The sequence below is a fragment of the Temnothorax americanus genome, unplaced genomic scaffold (genome assembly GCF_048541705.1).
Source record: "Temnothorax americanus isolate GAGA-0224 unplaced genomic scaffold, ASM4854170v1 Scaffold142, whole genome shotgun sequence".
NCBI classification, from domain to species: Eukaryota; Metazoa; Arthropoda; class Insecta; order Hymenoptera; family Formicidae; genus Temnothorax; species Temnothorax americanus.
The window spans coordinates 193,805-210,550 of record NW_027509278.1 but is presented as its reverse complement, the minus strand read 5'-3'; the positions used below and the strand labels follow the sequence as shown (position 1 = coordinate 210,550).

General features: G+C 30.1%; 1 pseudogene across 1 annotated transcript; it reads left to right on the top strand.

Moving 5' to 3' along the window:
* The first annotated feature begins 10,633 nt into the window (after positions 1–10,633).
* Positions 10,634–15,176, top strand: LOC143894796 (transcription initiation factor TFIID subunit 11-like; annotated as a pseudogene). Its single transcript, XR_013256165.1, has 8 exons — positions 10,634–11,116; positions 11,263–11,599; positions 11,778–11,849; positions 12,334–12,382; positions 12,602–12,868; positions 12,963–13,052; positions 13,393–13,487; positions 13,562–15,176. The product of XR_013256165.1 is annotated as a transcription initiation factor TFIID subunit 11-like (transcript).
* The last annotated feature ends 1,570 nt before the right edge of the window (positions 15,177–16,746 follow it).

The window sequence follows — 16,746 nt, the reverse complement described above, 5'->3', positions numbered from 1 at the left end:
AGCATAGCCATATAGCCATAGCCGGTCCGAAAGTCGGCGTATGCGTTCATATGCGTTAGCGCGTCGGCTGACTTGGCTCGTCTGTTATGTCTCGCGTATCCCTTCTGATGTTGATTTATGAATAAAATATATATTATGACATTGCATATGACAATAAAATATCCCTTCCCACACTAGGCATGAAACACTATCGTGTGTCTCTTATTTAAAAGTAATGAAACTAATAACAAAAAATGTTAGAAAAATTGATCAATTAGATAAATAATATCTAATAAAACTACATTATCTTTATTTTAAAAATAAACTGTATAAAAGAAATAAAAAACAGAAAAAGCGTAAATAATAGAAATCCACTCTTGGCCAATATGTACGCTTTCTTCTAAAAAAAATCATGTAGAAAATAAATTATTGTTAACACAAGAAAAGTGAAATAAAACATTAAATTATATATTGTTTGTTTTAGAAATATTGTTTTGATAGTATAATTCCTTCGCTAATGCAAATACATGTAATATAAAATTTAAAAAAGGAATAATTATTTGTGCAACAATATGATAAATTTATTGTAATATTCGTTCTCAAATAAATGCATGGACAACGTACATATTGTTGCTCAACGGAAACCGCAAGAAGGTGGTGGTCTCTTATTCCGTCAAGAGGAAATGTAAAAATTGTTTTCTTTAATATTAAAGAAAACAATTCTTTACATTTCCTACGAATACAGATAGAACAAAAAAAGAGAGAGATAGAGAGAGACATACAATTAGTATAAAGAATAAACATAAAAAAATATAAAAGGATAGACAAAAATATACAGGACAGAACATAGAAAAAGAAAAGATATTAAAAGAGTATTAGTTTTAATTTACACGATTTATAATTCACGACAGTTTGTGACAAAATTGCATATATAAAAAACATTCAAAAAATTAGAGGTACATATATGTAAAAAAAATATATACAGATACAGACATATGTATAGCATACATACATTAATTATACATCTTCAAATGTTCTCTAGATTACAAAATACAAAACATAACAAATAGAATTATATAATTCTTCTGACGTGAATTATATTAGATTGTCTAAATAAGTAACTTTTACACTAGAAATACCAAATAAATTTCTACCGTTTCAATTTTTAAAAGTAATGTTACATTAATTATGTTAAAAACATCGAATAATTTTTTTATTATAATCTACATTTTTTACTTTTACAATAAAAAACAGGATATTAAAAAATAGAAACAGTTGAAAATAGCTTTTGGTATTTCTAGTGTTTAATCGGAAAAAATGCACATGTTTTATTTATTATAATACTGAAAATAATACCATATTTATAGCAAAAATATTTCAGAAATCATCCAAACTATTACGACAACTACAGCCAATTTTTGAAATCAACAAAAAAATATGTTATAATAAAATCAAAATCAATATAAATAATGTTAATAAAAAAAAACAGATATAAAACTTAATTTATAACCACGGATTATATACACATATATACATATATGTATTTAATAAAATAATAATATATGTATATATATTTCTTCCACATTTTTTACACAATTTAGAATAGAAAAAGTTGTTTGATTTTGCCAAGAGAAACATTCTATAGGAATGTCGTACTTAAAAGTACAATTTTGTGCAAAATTATGTACAGCTGTTTAAAAAAACAACGTTTTAAAGGACTGTCATTCAAAACCCGTTTTTATCTTGAAAAACTAACATGAAATACGTACATTACGTCCGTATATTCAACGTACGTTGAATACCTCGTCAAATAATAATTTATTTTTCTCTTTACCAATGACTATTTTAAACATTTTGTACAATATATTGTAATACAGGCCGTACAGAGCTGTGTTCCAAAATTGACTGCCAGTGCTGAAAATCTGTAATACATGTGACGTGACCTATAGATTTTTAGTACTGGCAGTTTCGGAACACGACCAAGAGTGACATAATTTATATTATATTATTTATTATATTTCTTTATTTGACAAATACATAATATATATAAATGTAACGTCCAAACATACGTACGCACACCACCCGTAAAAATGTTATATATTAGTACATTATTTCCGAAAAGTTAGAATTTTGGCACCAGTTTCCAGTAAATCGGTCCATTAATAAATGAGTAGTTCGCAGTAAGTCAGACAGACAAACAGACATTATGAATATTTTAGAACCGATATCCCAAAAAATCGGTAATGATGCGGTTCTCAAAATACGTCTACGGTCTAAGTTATAGAGTATCATAAAATAGTATACCAAATTAGGTTGATTTAATTTCAAAACTGTATAAATTTGCATAGCGGACAAACACATACATTCATTTATATAGAGATAGAGATAAAAATATGATTTTATTACAATTACTTATATGTATTTCTTGTGCTAATAATATAATAATTTTTAACAAGTATAATCGCTTATCCATTCTTATTAGTAAGCTCAATTTTTTTTAAATGTCTGGATGCAAATTTAGTAGCTTCGGTCACTGCTTTTTCTATACACGTCCCAAAATCTTGTGACGCATGTGTAGATTTCATACTGGCAATTAACATGAATTTGAATCCTTTAATAGGTCCTTGATTTGCATTAATTTGTAGAACGACATCCATCCAGATTTGTACATTGAATGCATTATAAACCATCTCCTATATAGTTCCTAATAATTTTTTTCGTTTTTTTTTGTTGCTTGCCTATTTATTTTCATACAAATAAAATAAATTATGTTTTACATCATTCATTTATATTACAAGAAAAAAAATTATTAGAAGTGCAAGAAATGCGCAGTAACTCTTTACATACATTATAATTAGTTATGCAGGAAATGAATGAAAACATAGATGAATTTTGTGTTTTGCTAATATATTTAGAAAATCCACAATAAACTTGAATGATTTATTATCAAAATGATTTTATATACAATTTTATATACAATTATACATACAGTCGAAGTATAATTATAAATTTTCAACACCAAACTCTTTGGCATTATTATCAATGGTAAGATTAAAGTAAATAATGCTATAAATATATCTGTCATATTCTCTGTGATTAAAATATGATGTAACTTGAAAATAATATCTATTTTATATATTATAGGTAAATGAGTTATAAATAAAAATTCCAAAACTACAAAATTTAATAATAGAAAAGCAGTAAACATCAATAAGATATTAAATAGTACCAATGAAGTCGGTATTATATTGGATAAGACTGTGTGCTCTATGCATTAGAAGGTGGCCAGAGAGGTGCAGTATCTCAACATACATGCAAGACATAAATGAAAACCTAGATGAATTTTGTGTTTTGCTGATGTATTTAGAAAATCCACAATAAACTAGAATGATTTATGAAAATGATTTTATATCAGCGGTGCACATGTACTTTTGTTGTTAAAATTTTGCAGCAAATATTGAGAGCCTGATGTATTTAAAAATTAGATGGATAATAAATGTTGATTAAACACTCCGTTTTTTGTTCTTTTTTTTAACGTTATAAAACTTTATTTTAACATTATACGAAATTATTTCACAATAAGTCTTATTTCTGTAATATTATATGTAAGTTAATATCACATATATGTCATAATATATATATATATATATATATATATATATATATATATATATATATATATAATTATGACATATGTGATATATATTAACTTACATATAATATTACAGAAATAAGACTTATTGTGAAATAATTTCGTATAATGTTAAAATAAAGTTTTATAACATTAAAAAGAACGGAGTGTTTATCAACATTATTATCCATCTAATTTTTTAATACATCAGAATCTCAATATTTGCTGCAAAATTTTAACAACAAAAGTACGTGTGCCCCGCTGATATAAAATCATTTTGATAAATCATTCTAGTTTATTGTAAATTTTCTTAATACATCAGCAAAACACAAAATTTATCTAAAGCGGGTGCTTGTTGGCCTTGGTACGATACTGTCTTCTGCTACGGACGGCCAGAAAGCATTTTTCAGGCCGTATTGCTAAAGCGGGGAGCACGCGGCAACGCCGCACAGACGCGGCAACGCCGCAGTCTTAGCATATGTCTTTCTACCGTGCGTCCGCGTGAGCAGTTCAATGGTGTGTGTGCGTAATTGCGTATTCACAGTCGACCTTAAGGGTCGACAGGAGTCACGGCCGAACTCCGAATTGATGTTGGAGACCTCGCGCGGTGACAATACGAAACTTTGTTTCAGTGTCGCCAATGTCGAGAAACTAACTTCTGGTTTTATGTGTGAATACGCACACACACCATTGAACTGCTCACGCGGACGCACGGTAGAAAGACATATGCTAAGACTGCGGCGTTGCCGCGTCTGTGCGGCGTTGCCGCGTGCTCCCCGCTTTAGCAATACGGCCTGAAAAATGCTTTCTGGCCGTCCGTAGCAGAAGGCAGTAACGTACCAAGGCCAACAAGCACCCGCTTTAGATAAATTTTGTGTTTTGCTGATGTATTTAGAAAATTTACAATAAACTAGAATGATTCATCAAAATGTTTTTATATCAACGGTGCACACGTACTTTTGTTGTTAAAATTTTGCAGCAAATATTGAGATTCTGATGTATTAAAAAATTAGATGGATAATAATGTTGATAAACACTCCTTTTTTTTATGTTATAAAACTTTATTTTAACATTATACAAAATTATTTTACAATAAGTTTTATTTCTGTAATATTATATGTAAGTTAATATCACATATGTCATAATTATACATATTATTATGAGAACACTTTGCAATAAGTATGTATGTGTATATATATATATATATATATATATATATATATATATATATATATACAATCATGCAAGTATTTGCGACAATTTTTCGTCAAATAATGTTTAAAATAATTTTATTGCAAAACTACGCAATTAGGCAGTTCTGTAATGAAAAAAATGAGAAGAAAAATAAAATAATGACTTTTTTACTTGCTATAGTTTTTATATAGTCACTCTTTCAAATACTACAATATCAGAAATGTTAAATAAATGAGAATTAAACATATTATTACGAGAACACTTTGCAATAAGTATGTGTATATATATATGACATATATGTCATATATATATATATATATGACATATATGTGATATAACTTACATATAATATATTACAGAAATAAAACTTATTGTGAAATATTTTCGTATAATATGAAATAAAGTTTTATAACATTAAAAAAAGAACAAAAAACGGAGTGTTTAATTAACATTATTATCCATCTAATTTTTAAATACATCAGGCTCTCAATAATTGCTGCAAAATTTTAACAACAAAAGTACATGTGCACCGCTGATATAAAATCATTTTGATAAATCATTCTAGTTTATTGTGGATTTTCTAAATACATCAGCAAAACACAAAAATCATCTAGGTTTTCATTTATGTCTTGCATGTATGTTGAGATAGGTACTGCACCTCTCTGGCCACCTTCTAATGCATAGAGCATACAGTCTTATCCAATATAATACCGACTTTATTTTGGTATACTATTTAATATCTTATTGATGTTTACTGTGCTTTTCTATTATTCAATTTTATAATTTTGTAATTTTTATTTATAACTCATATTTACCTATAATATATAAAATAGATATTATTTTCAAGTTACATCATATTTTAATCACAGAGAATATGACAGATATATTTATAGCATTATTTACTTTAATCTTACCATTGATAATAATGCCAAGGAGTTTGGTGTTGAAAATTTATAATTACTTCGACTGTATATATAATTGTATATAAAATTGTATATAAAATCATTTTGACAATAAATCATTCAAGTTTATTGTAGATTTTCTAAATATATTAGCAAAACACCAAATTCATCTATGTTTTCATTCATATTTTCTGCATAACTATAATTATAATGTATGTAAAGAGTTACTGCATTTCTTGCACTTCTAATAATTTTTTTCCTTGTAATATAAATAATGAATGATGTATAACATAATTCATTTTATTTGTATGAAAATAAATAAGCAAGCAACAAAAAAAACGAAAAAAATTATTAGGAACTGTATAGGAGATGGATTATAATGCATTCAATGTACAAATCTGGATGGATGTCGTTCTACAAATTTTTAATGCAAATCAAGGACCTATTAAAGGATTCAAATCCATGTTAATTGCCAGTATGAAATCTACACATGTGTCACAAGATTTTGGGACGTATATAGAAAAAGCAGTGACCGAAGCTACTAAATTTGCATCCCGACATTTAAAAAAAATTGAGCTTACTAATAAGAATGGATAAGCGATTATACTTGTTAAAAATTATTATATTATTAGCACAAGAAATACATATAATTGTAATAAAATCATATTTTTATCTCTATCTTTATATAAATGAATGTATGTGTTTGTCCGCTATGCAAATCTACAGTTTTGAAATTAAATCAACCTAATTTGGTATACTATTTTATGATACTCTAACTTAGACCGTAGACATATTTTGAGAACCGCATCATTACCGATTTTTTGGGATATCGGTTCTAAAATATTTATAATGTCTGTCTGTCTGTCTGACTTACCTACTGCGAACTACTCATTTATTAATGGACCCCGATTTACTGGAAACTGGTGCCAAAATTTGTCTAACTTTTCGGAAATAATGTACTAATATATAACATTCTTACGGTGGTGTGTACGTATGTTTGGACGTTACATTTATATATTTTATGTATATTTGTCAAATAAAAAAATATAATAAATAATATAATATAAATTATGTCACTCTTGGTCGTGTTCCGAAACTGCCAGTACTAAAAATCTATAGGTCACGTCACATGTATTACAGATTTTCAGCACTGGCAGTCAATTTCGGAACACAGCTCTACGGCCTGTATTACAATATATTGTACAAAATGTTTAAAATAGTCATTGGTAAAGAGGAAAATAAATTATTATTTGACGAGGTATTCAACGTACGTTGAATGTATACGGACGTAATGTACGTATTTCATGTTAGTTTTTCAAGATAAAAACGGGTTTTGAATGACAGTTCTTTAAAACGTTGTTTTTTTAAACAGCTGTACATAATTTTGCACAAAATTGTACTTTTAAGTACGACATTCCTATAGAATGTTTCCCTTGGCAAAATCAAACAACTTTTTCTATTTTAAATTGTGTAAAAAATGTAGAAGAAATATATATATTATTATTTCATTAAATACATATATGTATATATGTGTATTTAATCCGTGGTTATAAATTAAGTTTTATATCTGTTTTTTTGTAATAACATTATTTATATCGATTTTGATTTTATTATAACATATTTCTTTTGTTAATTTCAAAAATTGGCTGTAGTCGTAATAGTTTGGATGATTTCTGAAATATTTTTGCTATAAACCAGGTAGCAGACAGTCGGATCGTCATAATGACGTGATTTTTACGTCATTTTATGACGTATGTTACGTCATTTATTCCTAGAGTTTAACGTAAAAATGACGTATTTTACACGGTCCTAAGTCACATCCCAAAGACGTCATTTTCTGACGTTTTATTGACGGCAAAAATGGGTTCAATGTACGACATACCGGTTTCTAGAAATGTTTTTTATGAAATTAAAATTTTAAAACTTGAAAATTTTGTCTACTTGATAAACGTTTATAAAAATATGTTCTTTTTCTTTATTTAAGAAAAAAAAGTTTTTTTAACTGTTTCGTTACATGCCATGTGCATATAGACGCTCTCTCAAGGCGGTCACCCACCCATCCTAGTACAGTACCGCGTCGGAGTCGCTTGACTTCGATGATCCAGTGGACAGTGACGATCTTCTCACCCTGATGCTTTCTTATTAACTGTACTTATCTATAAAACAGGTACATCTTTAAAGTGTTCAAAAATCTTGTAATAATATCTTCTTGATAGTTATAACACTGCATGAAGTAGTTGTCATAAAACTATAATTACACACGCAACTAGATCCACTTATACCATAAATTCACCACGTCAATCATAAAATTACGAAACACTTTATAAATGTAGGAATATTCCTGTGAAAAATACTGTGAAAAATATGCCATTTTTACGTTAAACTTTAGGAATAAATGACGTAACATGCGTCATAAAATGACGTAAGAATCACGTCATTATGACGACTGTCTGCTACCTGGGTAGTCACGTAAACGTCTATATAATGTCATTTTACAAAGTCTTTTTGACGTATTAAAACATGACGTTAAATATACGTCATTTAATCGACGAATGACGTTACTGACCAATTATGACCAAATATTGACGTCAAAATGACGAGTGCTTGCTACCTGGAATGTTATTATTTTCAGTATTATAATAAATAAAACATGTGCATTTTTTTCCGATTAAACACTAGAAATACCAAAAGCTATTTTCAACCGTTTCTATTTTTTAATATCCTGTTTTTTATTGTAAAAGTAGAAAATGTAGATTATAATAAAAAAATTATTCGATGTTTTTAACATAATTAATGTAACATTACTTTTAAAAATTGAAACGGTAGAAAATTATTTGATATTTCTAGTGTAAAGGTTACTTTAGACAATCTAATATAATTCACGTCAGAAGAATTATATAATTCTATTTGTTATGTTTTGTATTTTGTAATCTAGAGAACATTTGAAGATGTATAATTAATGTATGTATGTATACATATGTCTGTATCTGTATATATTTTTTTACATGTACCTCTAATTTTTTGAATGTTTTTTTATATATGCAATTTTGTCACAAACTGTCGTGAATTATAAATCGTGTAAATTAAAACTAATACTCTTTTAATATCTTTTCTTTTTCTATGTTCTGTCCTATATATTTTTGTCTATCCTTTTATATTTTTTTTATGTCTATCCTTTATACCAATTCTATGTCTCTCTCTATCTTTCTCTTTCTTTGTTCTATTTGTATTCGTAGGAAATGTAAAGAATTGTTTTCTTTAATATTAAAGAAAACAATTTTTACATTTTCTCTTGACGGAAAAGACCACCACCTTCTCGCGGTTTCCGTTGAGCAACAATATGTACGTTGTCCATGCATTTATTTGAGAACAATTACAATAAATTTATCATATTGTTGCACAAATAATTTATTCCTTTTTTAAATTTTATATTACATGTATTTGCCATTAGCAAAGTAATTATACTATCAAAACAATATTTCTAAAACAAACAATATATAATTTAATGTTTTATTTCACTTTTCTTGTGTTAACAATAATTTATTTTCTACATTAATAACATGATTTTTTTTAGAAGAAAGCGTACATATTGGCCAAGAGTGGATTTCTATTATTTACGCTTTTTCTGTTTTTTATTTCTTATATACAGTTTATTTTCAAAATAAAGATAATATAGTTTTATTAGATATTATTTATGTAATTGATCAATTTTACTAACATTTTTTGTTATTAGTTTCATTACTTATTTTAAATAACAGACACACGATAGTGTTTCACGCCTAGTGTGGGAAGGGATATTTTATTGTCATATGCAATGTCATAATATATATTTTATTCATAAATCAACATCAGAAGGGAAACGCGAGACATAACAGACGAGTCAAGTCAGCCGACGCGCTAACGCATATGAACGCATACGCCGACTTTCGGACCGGCTATGCGGGCTATGGCTATGGCTATGCTTATGTAAGGCGCTCTTCTACCCGCCCGAAGCTGGCCGAGCCGCGCCGAGTCGCCGGTCGCCGCCGAGCGCCCAGCGCACACGTACACGGCTCCGTCACTCGTCAGCTGTGTGCGTGTCCCCACCAGGCGCGCAGGCAGCGGGCAAACAGCACCATTGGCACCTCTGAACACAGCCCTTGTCAGTATGTTACCACGGAAATTCCCCATAAGCTGCTCTTACTAGTGAGAATCGTTTGTCCCAAAGTTTAGCCTAATTACGTAATGAATCTCATTAAAATTAGGCTCATTTTAATCAGTAAGATCAGCCGCAAGCTGGTACAGAGCCGGATTTTGCATTTTGGCTCTTAAAAATTTATTATAAATAAAATACGGACTCGCAGCTGACCCAACCTGACCCGTGTCTAGCTGCGCGTTTCCCCACATTTATTATAAATTTTATTTCGATCCTTTTTCCAAAATCCGGCTCTGTACCAGCTTGCGGCTGATCTTACTGATTAAAACGAGCATAAGTAAAATGAGATTCGTTAATTAATTAGGCTAAACTTTGGGAAAAACGAATCCGTAATTCCCGACCGGCCGACAGAGGTCTCCACTCTTACTCCTGTCGACCCTTAAGAATATAAGAATATTACACGTAAAAATGTCATGTCTCATAAATATCCACTGCCTTGAAATGGATGGCTAGAATAGATTAATAGTGATATTTAATCCTGGATTATATGTGCATGATATTGATTTATTGCGCATGCAAGGATGCACACATATGAAGCTTATAGAATAGGGCTTATATTAATATATTATTTATTGACACATTTTAATGTCCTATTATACGACAAAATATTAATTACGCGATAGCAATTATATAGTCTAAAATTTTTAAGAAAAATTTGTAAGTATAAAAAGAAAAATAATAGATACTAACAGATAGACTAAACAAGTTTAAACAAGTTAGAGCGGAGAGATATTTTTATTCATTTATAAATCGAATAAGAGCAAATCACTATAACCTGAATGAGTCCCTAGCTAGAAAAAACTATATAGATTTCCCTAGATGTGAATGCGGATATGAAATCGAAGATATAAATCACGTGATATGGCAGTGTAGCAGGTATGACGCAGAACGTGAGGTTATGGGCGAGGAACTGGTGAAACGGAACATTCATGGAACTGAGGATATTGTTGATCTGATTAAGAGAGAAGATTGGAATAAAATAGGAGTGATTTTTAATTTTATCAAGCGGACGGGCAGAATCATATAAGGGTCTTAACTATTTGCGCTATATAACCCAAAGGCAGGGTTGAAGGCGCTTTGCTCCTTCCCAAAGGAGCAGAAACCAAAAAAAAAAAAAAAAAAATTGAGAGACACGGTAATACGCGCGGATCGAGACCGACCGTGTGACTCTTTATTATATTTATTACGCGACGCGACGATTATTAATTCAACAAGGTAATTGTTTTATGTAATTATCCTATAATCATCTTATTCTATATATTACTGTTATACTTATTTTATTTACTGTTTATACTACGTTTACGTGAGTGTTTATACATACAGGTTATAACCTATTATATTATTTTTTATATTGACGGCAGGGAGCTGATACTGAGACTGAGATCAAGGAGCCTGTTCACACGAGGCGTTTCTGCCGCGCGATTGCGGCCGCGCGTTAACGTTTGCACGAGCCGCACGCTGTCGCGAGGTAAGGTGCGACAACGCGCGCATATACGCGCGTACGCGAAACGGCAGTAACACTGTAATTGTGCCGGCGATATACTGAATTGAATTGCTTCGTGCTTATCTGGAGATTTCGTATCCCTACATCGTGTTACCACCGCTGCCGGAAAAGAAGGTTCTCTACGCTTGGCAGAAAGTATGACGACTGACACGTTCGATCCCGACTTCGTTGATCGCAGAAGAGCTGGACTCGAGGTATACGTTTCCGATTTGTAATTTTAAAAGTATCGTGCGATGAATGTTGTACCCAATTATAACCTCAAATGAAGTTGTGCACGTTGCTAGTAATGCTGTCTGTAAAAATTTGCGTGAAAGATATATATATATTTTGATATATAATCATATTAACACATTATTTTATTTTTAAACGTAGCTATTGATGGAAGAGAATTAGATGGTGACTTAATTTTTGGAGATATAGGTCAAGGATTGCCATTTAAAGCTGGTACGTTTGATGGGACTGTCAGTATTTCTGTGCTTCAATGGTTATGCTATGCAAGCAAATTTTGCACAATCCTACAAAATGTTTATATTGTTTCTTCTCAACGTTGTATGCATGTATATATTGACAGCAGAGAGTTGATACCGAGGAGATCAAGAAACCTATTCACAGGAGGTGTTTCTGCCGCGCGTACATAATATGTTGCACAGTTTATATATATATATATATATATATATATATATATATGTAGGTCCAGGGGTATGTTCCGGGACTGTTTACGTTTTTTGAAATGTACAGTCCTGGAATATAACGCATATATATGTAATCAGATTCAAAAAACTGTCCCGAAAAATGCCGTAGGACATCAATTTTTTCCAGGACAGTCCTGGAAACTGCCAAATGTCCCGGAATATACCGATATCAAAAATAAAAGTCCCGGAACATACTTCCAGACCTACATATATATATATATATATATTGACCGCAGGGAGCTGATGCCGAGGAGATCAATCCCGTTTACGCGCGAAGAAATTATCGTAAGTTATTTTATTATCGGTTTTAGTTTTAAAAGATAGAAAAAGATAAAAATGCTCTCTTTTCATTTCATATATACATTTTACATGTTTTCCTTCTCTCTTTTATTCACTTTTACTATTTGTTGTACTTCGAAATTACTTATCTCTCTTATCTCCCTTTCTTTTGATGTTACTTAAAATTTGTAACTTTTCCATTTTTACCTTATCTGTATTACTTAGGCGGAATTGTTGGATGCAATGAGCTCTCAATCGCAGTCGGATACTGAAGAGACTGAAAATACAGGATCTAATTCTACCTACCGGATTGTGGAGGCAATAGAGATTGTGAAGCAGGAATTTGACAGGAAGGAAGACGAAGACTGCAGAGGATATATTCAGTAATGATATTATGATACCTCGCGCCAACCCAGTCAGTACAAAAGAAAGGCGGGAGAGTAAGGAGAAGAGCAGAAGAGAGATAGAAGAGGAGGAAAAAGAAAAGATGCAGTACGTATTTGACGTCTTACAAGTTTATGTGCACGTATAACAAGTTTCTTGCTTGACTATTGAGAATATATTTTTGAGAACTTTTCTTTCACAGAGTACTAATATCCAACTTCACTGAAGATCACGTGGACAGATACGAAATGTACAGACGATCTGCATTTCCAAAAGCAGCTATAAAGAGGGTACGCACCTTATTTTTAGTCGTTATTTACAAAAGAAATAGCCATTCCATTAAAGAAGTATTATACTAAATATGTTTCACAGATTATATATATATATATATATATATGTAGGTCCAGAGGTATGTTCCGGGATTGTTTACGTTTTTTGAAATATACAGTCCTGGAATATAACGCATATATATGTAATCAGATTCAAAAAACTGTCCCAAAAAATGCCGTAAGACATCAATTTTTTCCAGGACAGTCCTGGAAACTGCCAAATGTCCCGGAATATACCGATATCAAAAATAAAAGTCCCGGAACATACTTCTGGACCTACATATATATATATATATATATATATATGCAAACCATAACAGGCTGTTCAGTGTCTCAGAACGTTGTCATAGCTATGTCGGGAATTGCTAAGGTATTTGTTGGCGAGATTGTTGAAGAAGGTACGAGCTCTTTTTTATAAGTACGGTTAGAATATTGGAATTTAATTCTAGATTATATTGTGCTTGTTGTATAGCTTTAGATGTTATGGAGGTCCAGAATGAAACTGGTCCATTACAACCAAAGCACTTGAGAGAAGCTGTCCGCAGATTAAGACTGCAGGGTCAAATACCGAATGGTCGAGCGCACAAAGCTTTTTTCAGGCTATGATTAGTCCAATATTTGCGACATATTAATACAATGCTTCTCTTATAGAAGCTTACCGATATTAGATTTTATGAGCGTAATCTAAATATAAATCAGCTTTTACATTCAAAGCGTTATCGGCAGTTAGTTAAAATTTATAAATATATGGTAAATGTTTTACTAGCAATCGTTTTATATTTTTTATCTTCACGTAAATTAAGTCGAACATAGTCACGTATTTTTATATCGTAAGCAAATTTTATTAATACATAATGATTATCAATTTTAAACAGTTATTATTAACAATTATTATTAAAGCTCATAGAGCAGGCAAATAGCAAAATATTTTATTATAAACTCAGTACACACACATGCAATCATATGTAACATATGCATATTCATATTTTGGGAGTTTCATGAATACAATAATATTTCTTATGTGATAAGAAAGTCTGATGATAATTTTTAGTTATTTGTATGTAATTTCTTACAGCTTACAATTAGTTATATTTTTATACACAGTCAAGATCTTCATGTGTATAAAAATATAACTAATTGTAAGCTGTAAAAAATTATCTTTATAGCATTTTTAAATAGAAACTAATGTAACGTTTTATATTTTGTTGCTATTGGACTTTTTTATCGTTAAATTATTAATATATGATTCTATGTAAATCTATAAAAGTTTAATTATCAAAATATGTAATAATTTTCGAAATATGTATTATTCTGTAGGAACATAATTATATATAAAAATATTAGTTTTTTTTTTTAAATAGTGATAAATTGTAGTACAATTACAAAACTTGGACAAATTAAAGATATTTTAATATAAAAGAAAAAGAGAAAGACAGTGTAATTCAGTAAAAATATAGCAAACTACAGAACAAACTAAGAGCTGTTTTATTATATTGTTACAATCTATATTTTTTATCCTGTTTGCAGGAATATTTATTTAATGTCTCTGATTTTTATTTAACTATGAAAACAAGATAATATATTCTCTGATCGATAAAAAAAATATTTAAATATTTTCTCTCTTGCGTTTGTTCCAGATACCGTGTTTATACAGTTTAATATTGTATTATTTTGTATTATTGTGATTTCATTGTATTGTGAATTTAGACACAGAGTACGGAGTTTTTTTATCGATATTTATACATAACCGCACGATATGAGAATCTGAAATATGATATGCAAGTATTACTTAAACTAATTTTGACGTATATTATAATATTTACTTCGGATGCGTTATTTATGAAGTATTAAATTTTCCGAGACCCTGCATCGTCAGAGCATTTGCGATTAATGTGCCGAATTATGAGCACAATATAGTTATATCGATTACCGATCCGTATAATGAATCTGGCAAAAGATAAAGTTGCCACGTTTATTCAAAGAGTATTATTCTGTATGTTGTTTACGTACAAATGTTTTGCGATATACAAATACTTTATCGTAATACAAATTAAAAAAAAAGGTAAAAAAAAGGCGCCAAGTACACGCATATAGTAGTGTATATGTATTATGTTGTTACCCTGTTATGTTGTTACCTCGAAAAAAACAAAGTGGTAGTAGAGGAAAGTACCCGATTATGAGATACCATATCTATTTTGTGTGATTGCCGGAAGTCTATGGGCAGAATTGAAAAATATAGTAGGTCATTTTTTGAAGGGAATTTAATAAGCTTTAAGATACTGAAATGTAAAATTTAATTTAAATATTAATTTCGCTGAAAATTAGAAAAATGTGAAAAATGAGCTTTCGACAAAATCGCAAAAGTGTGCTCCTAATATGAGAGACCCCGGGAAATCGCTAATAAAGTGCAAAATACATGATATTGCAATTAAAAAACTTTATTTAAAGTTTTTGAAAGATAAATGTAATGGAGAAGCATATTTGCAACAATTGTAAACCCACTTATACTCAATATTGTACCTAATCTTCCCCCTCCACCCTTCCCTCTCAAATCAAGGTCAGCACACTCTTATAAATTCGTATAAACCTTCTCTTAACGTTAATATAGTATTTTCTCTTCTTTTATTACTATACAATAACTTTCATACTCCAGCAACCCAGGAGTACCCTGAGTATCTCATGTTACAAGCACCACGCCTTGCGGTTTCACGATCACCAAATCTAATCTCTACAATTGAGCAACTCAACATATCCCGTATTTTCCTATTAATACGACCTTACTCTATCGCTGCATGAAGAACTTATTGCCAAATATTTATTAATTATATATATAATAAACAAGGTTCATATCCATGGCACTTGACAACATCCAATTTCACAATTTCTTTCTCTGCAACGACTACACGCACGATCAAACAATGAATTTTCTACTAAATAGGTTTTACCCGAAGGGCAATAAGTTCATGGTGGAATCAACAGATAGGGCCTATTAGTTTAGCAGAAACCTCGCTGTCGCATATTAGGAGCCTATCTCATAATAGGGGACTTTCCTCTATTATTCCTCCAAATAGAGCTTTACCCTGTACATACTGTTTATAAAATGCGTAATACTACAAAAAGGCATAATATCTGTACAAAATTACCTTTTTTTAAAAAAAGGTGAAAAAAGGCGCCAAGTACACGCATAGTAATGTATATGTTGTTACCTCAAAAAAAAAGAAAATGGTAGTATTATACCTCGAAAAAACCTAAGTAACAAGTGGTAGACGTAATCTTTATATCTCAAAAAATCTCGAAAAAATCTAAGCAGTAGTATCTTTATTTCCGAAAAATTATAACCCAAGTGATATACATCACAAAATTATGTTATCTTATCAAAAAGAAGAGTCGCGCTTCAAATGATTTATTACAATTACAAAAAAGAAATGATATCTCTTTAAATTACAGCGCCAATTATACAGAGAGAACATATATGTATACATATATGTATAGTCTTATAATAAATTTTACATTTGTAATTTCTTATAAATGTTGCCATTTCAAAGTTTTTGTAAAATATCACTGTTATGTGTTGACAATCTGGTTGGTGTTGTGCAAATGAGATTAAGAATGTCAGGAATGATGAAGAAGCGTAAAGAGCAAAAAAGTTTAACACAA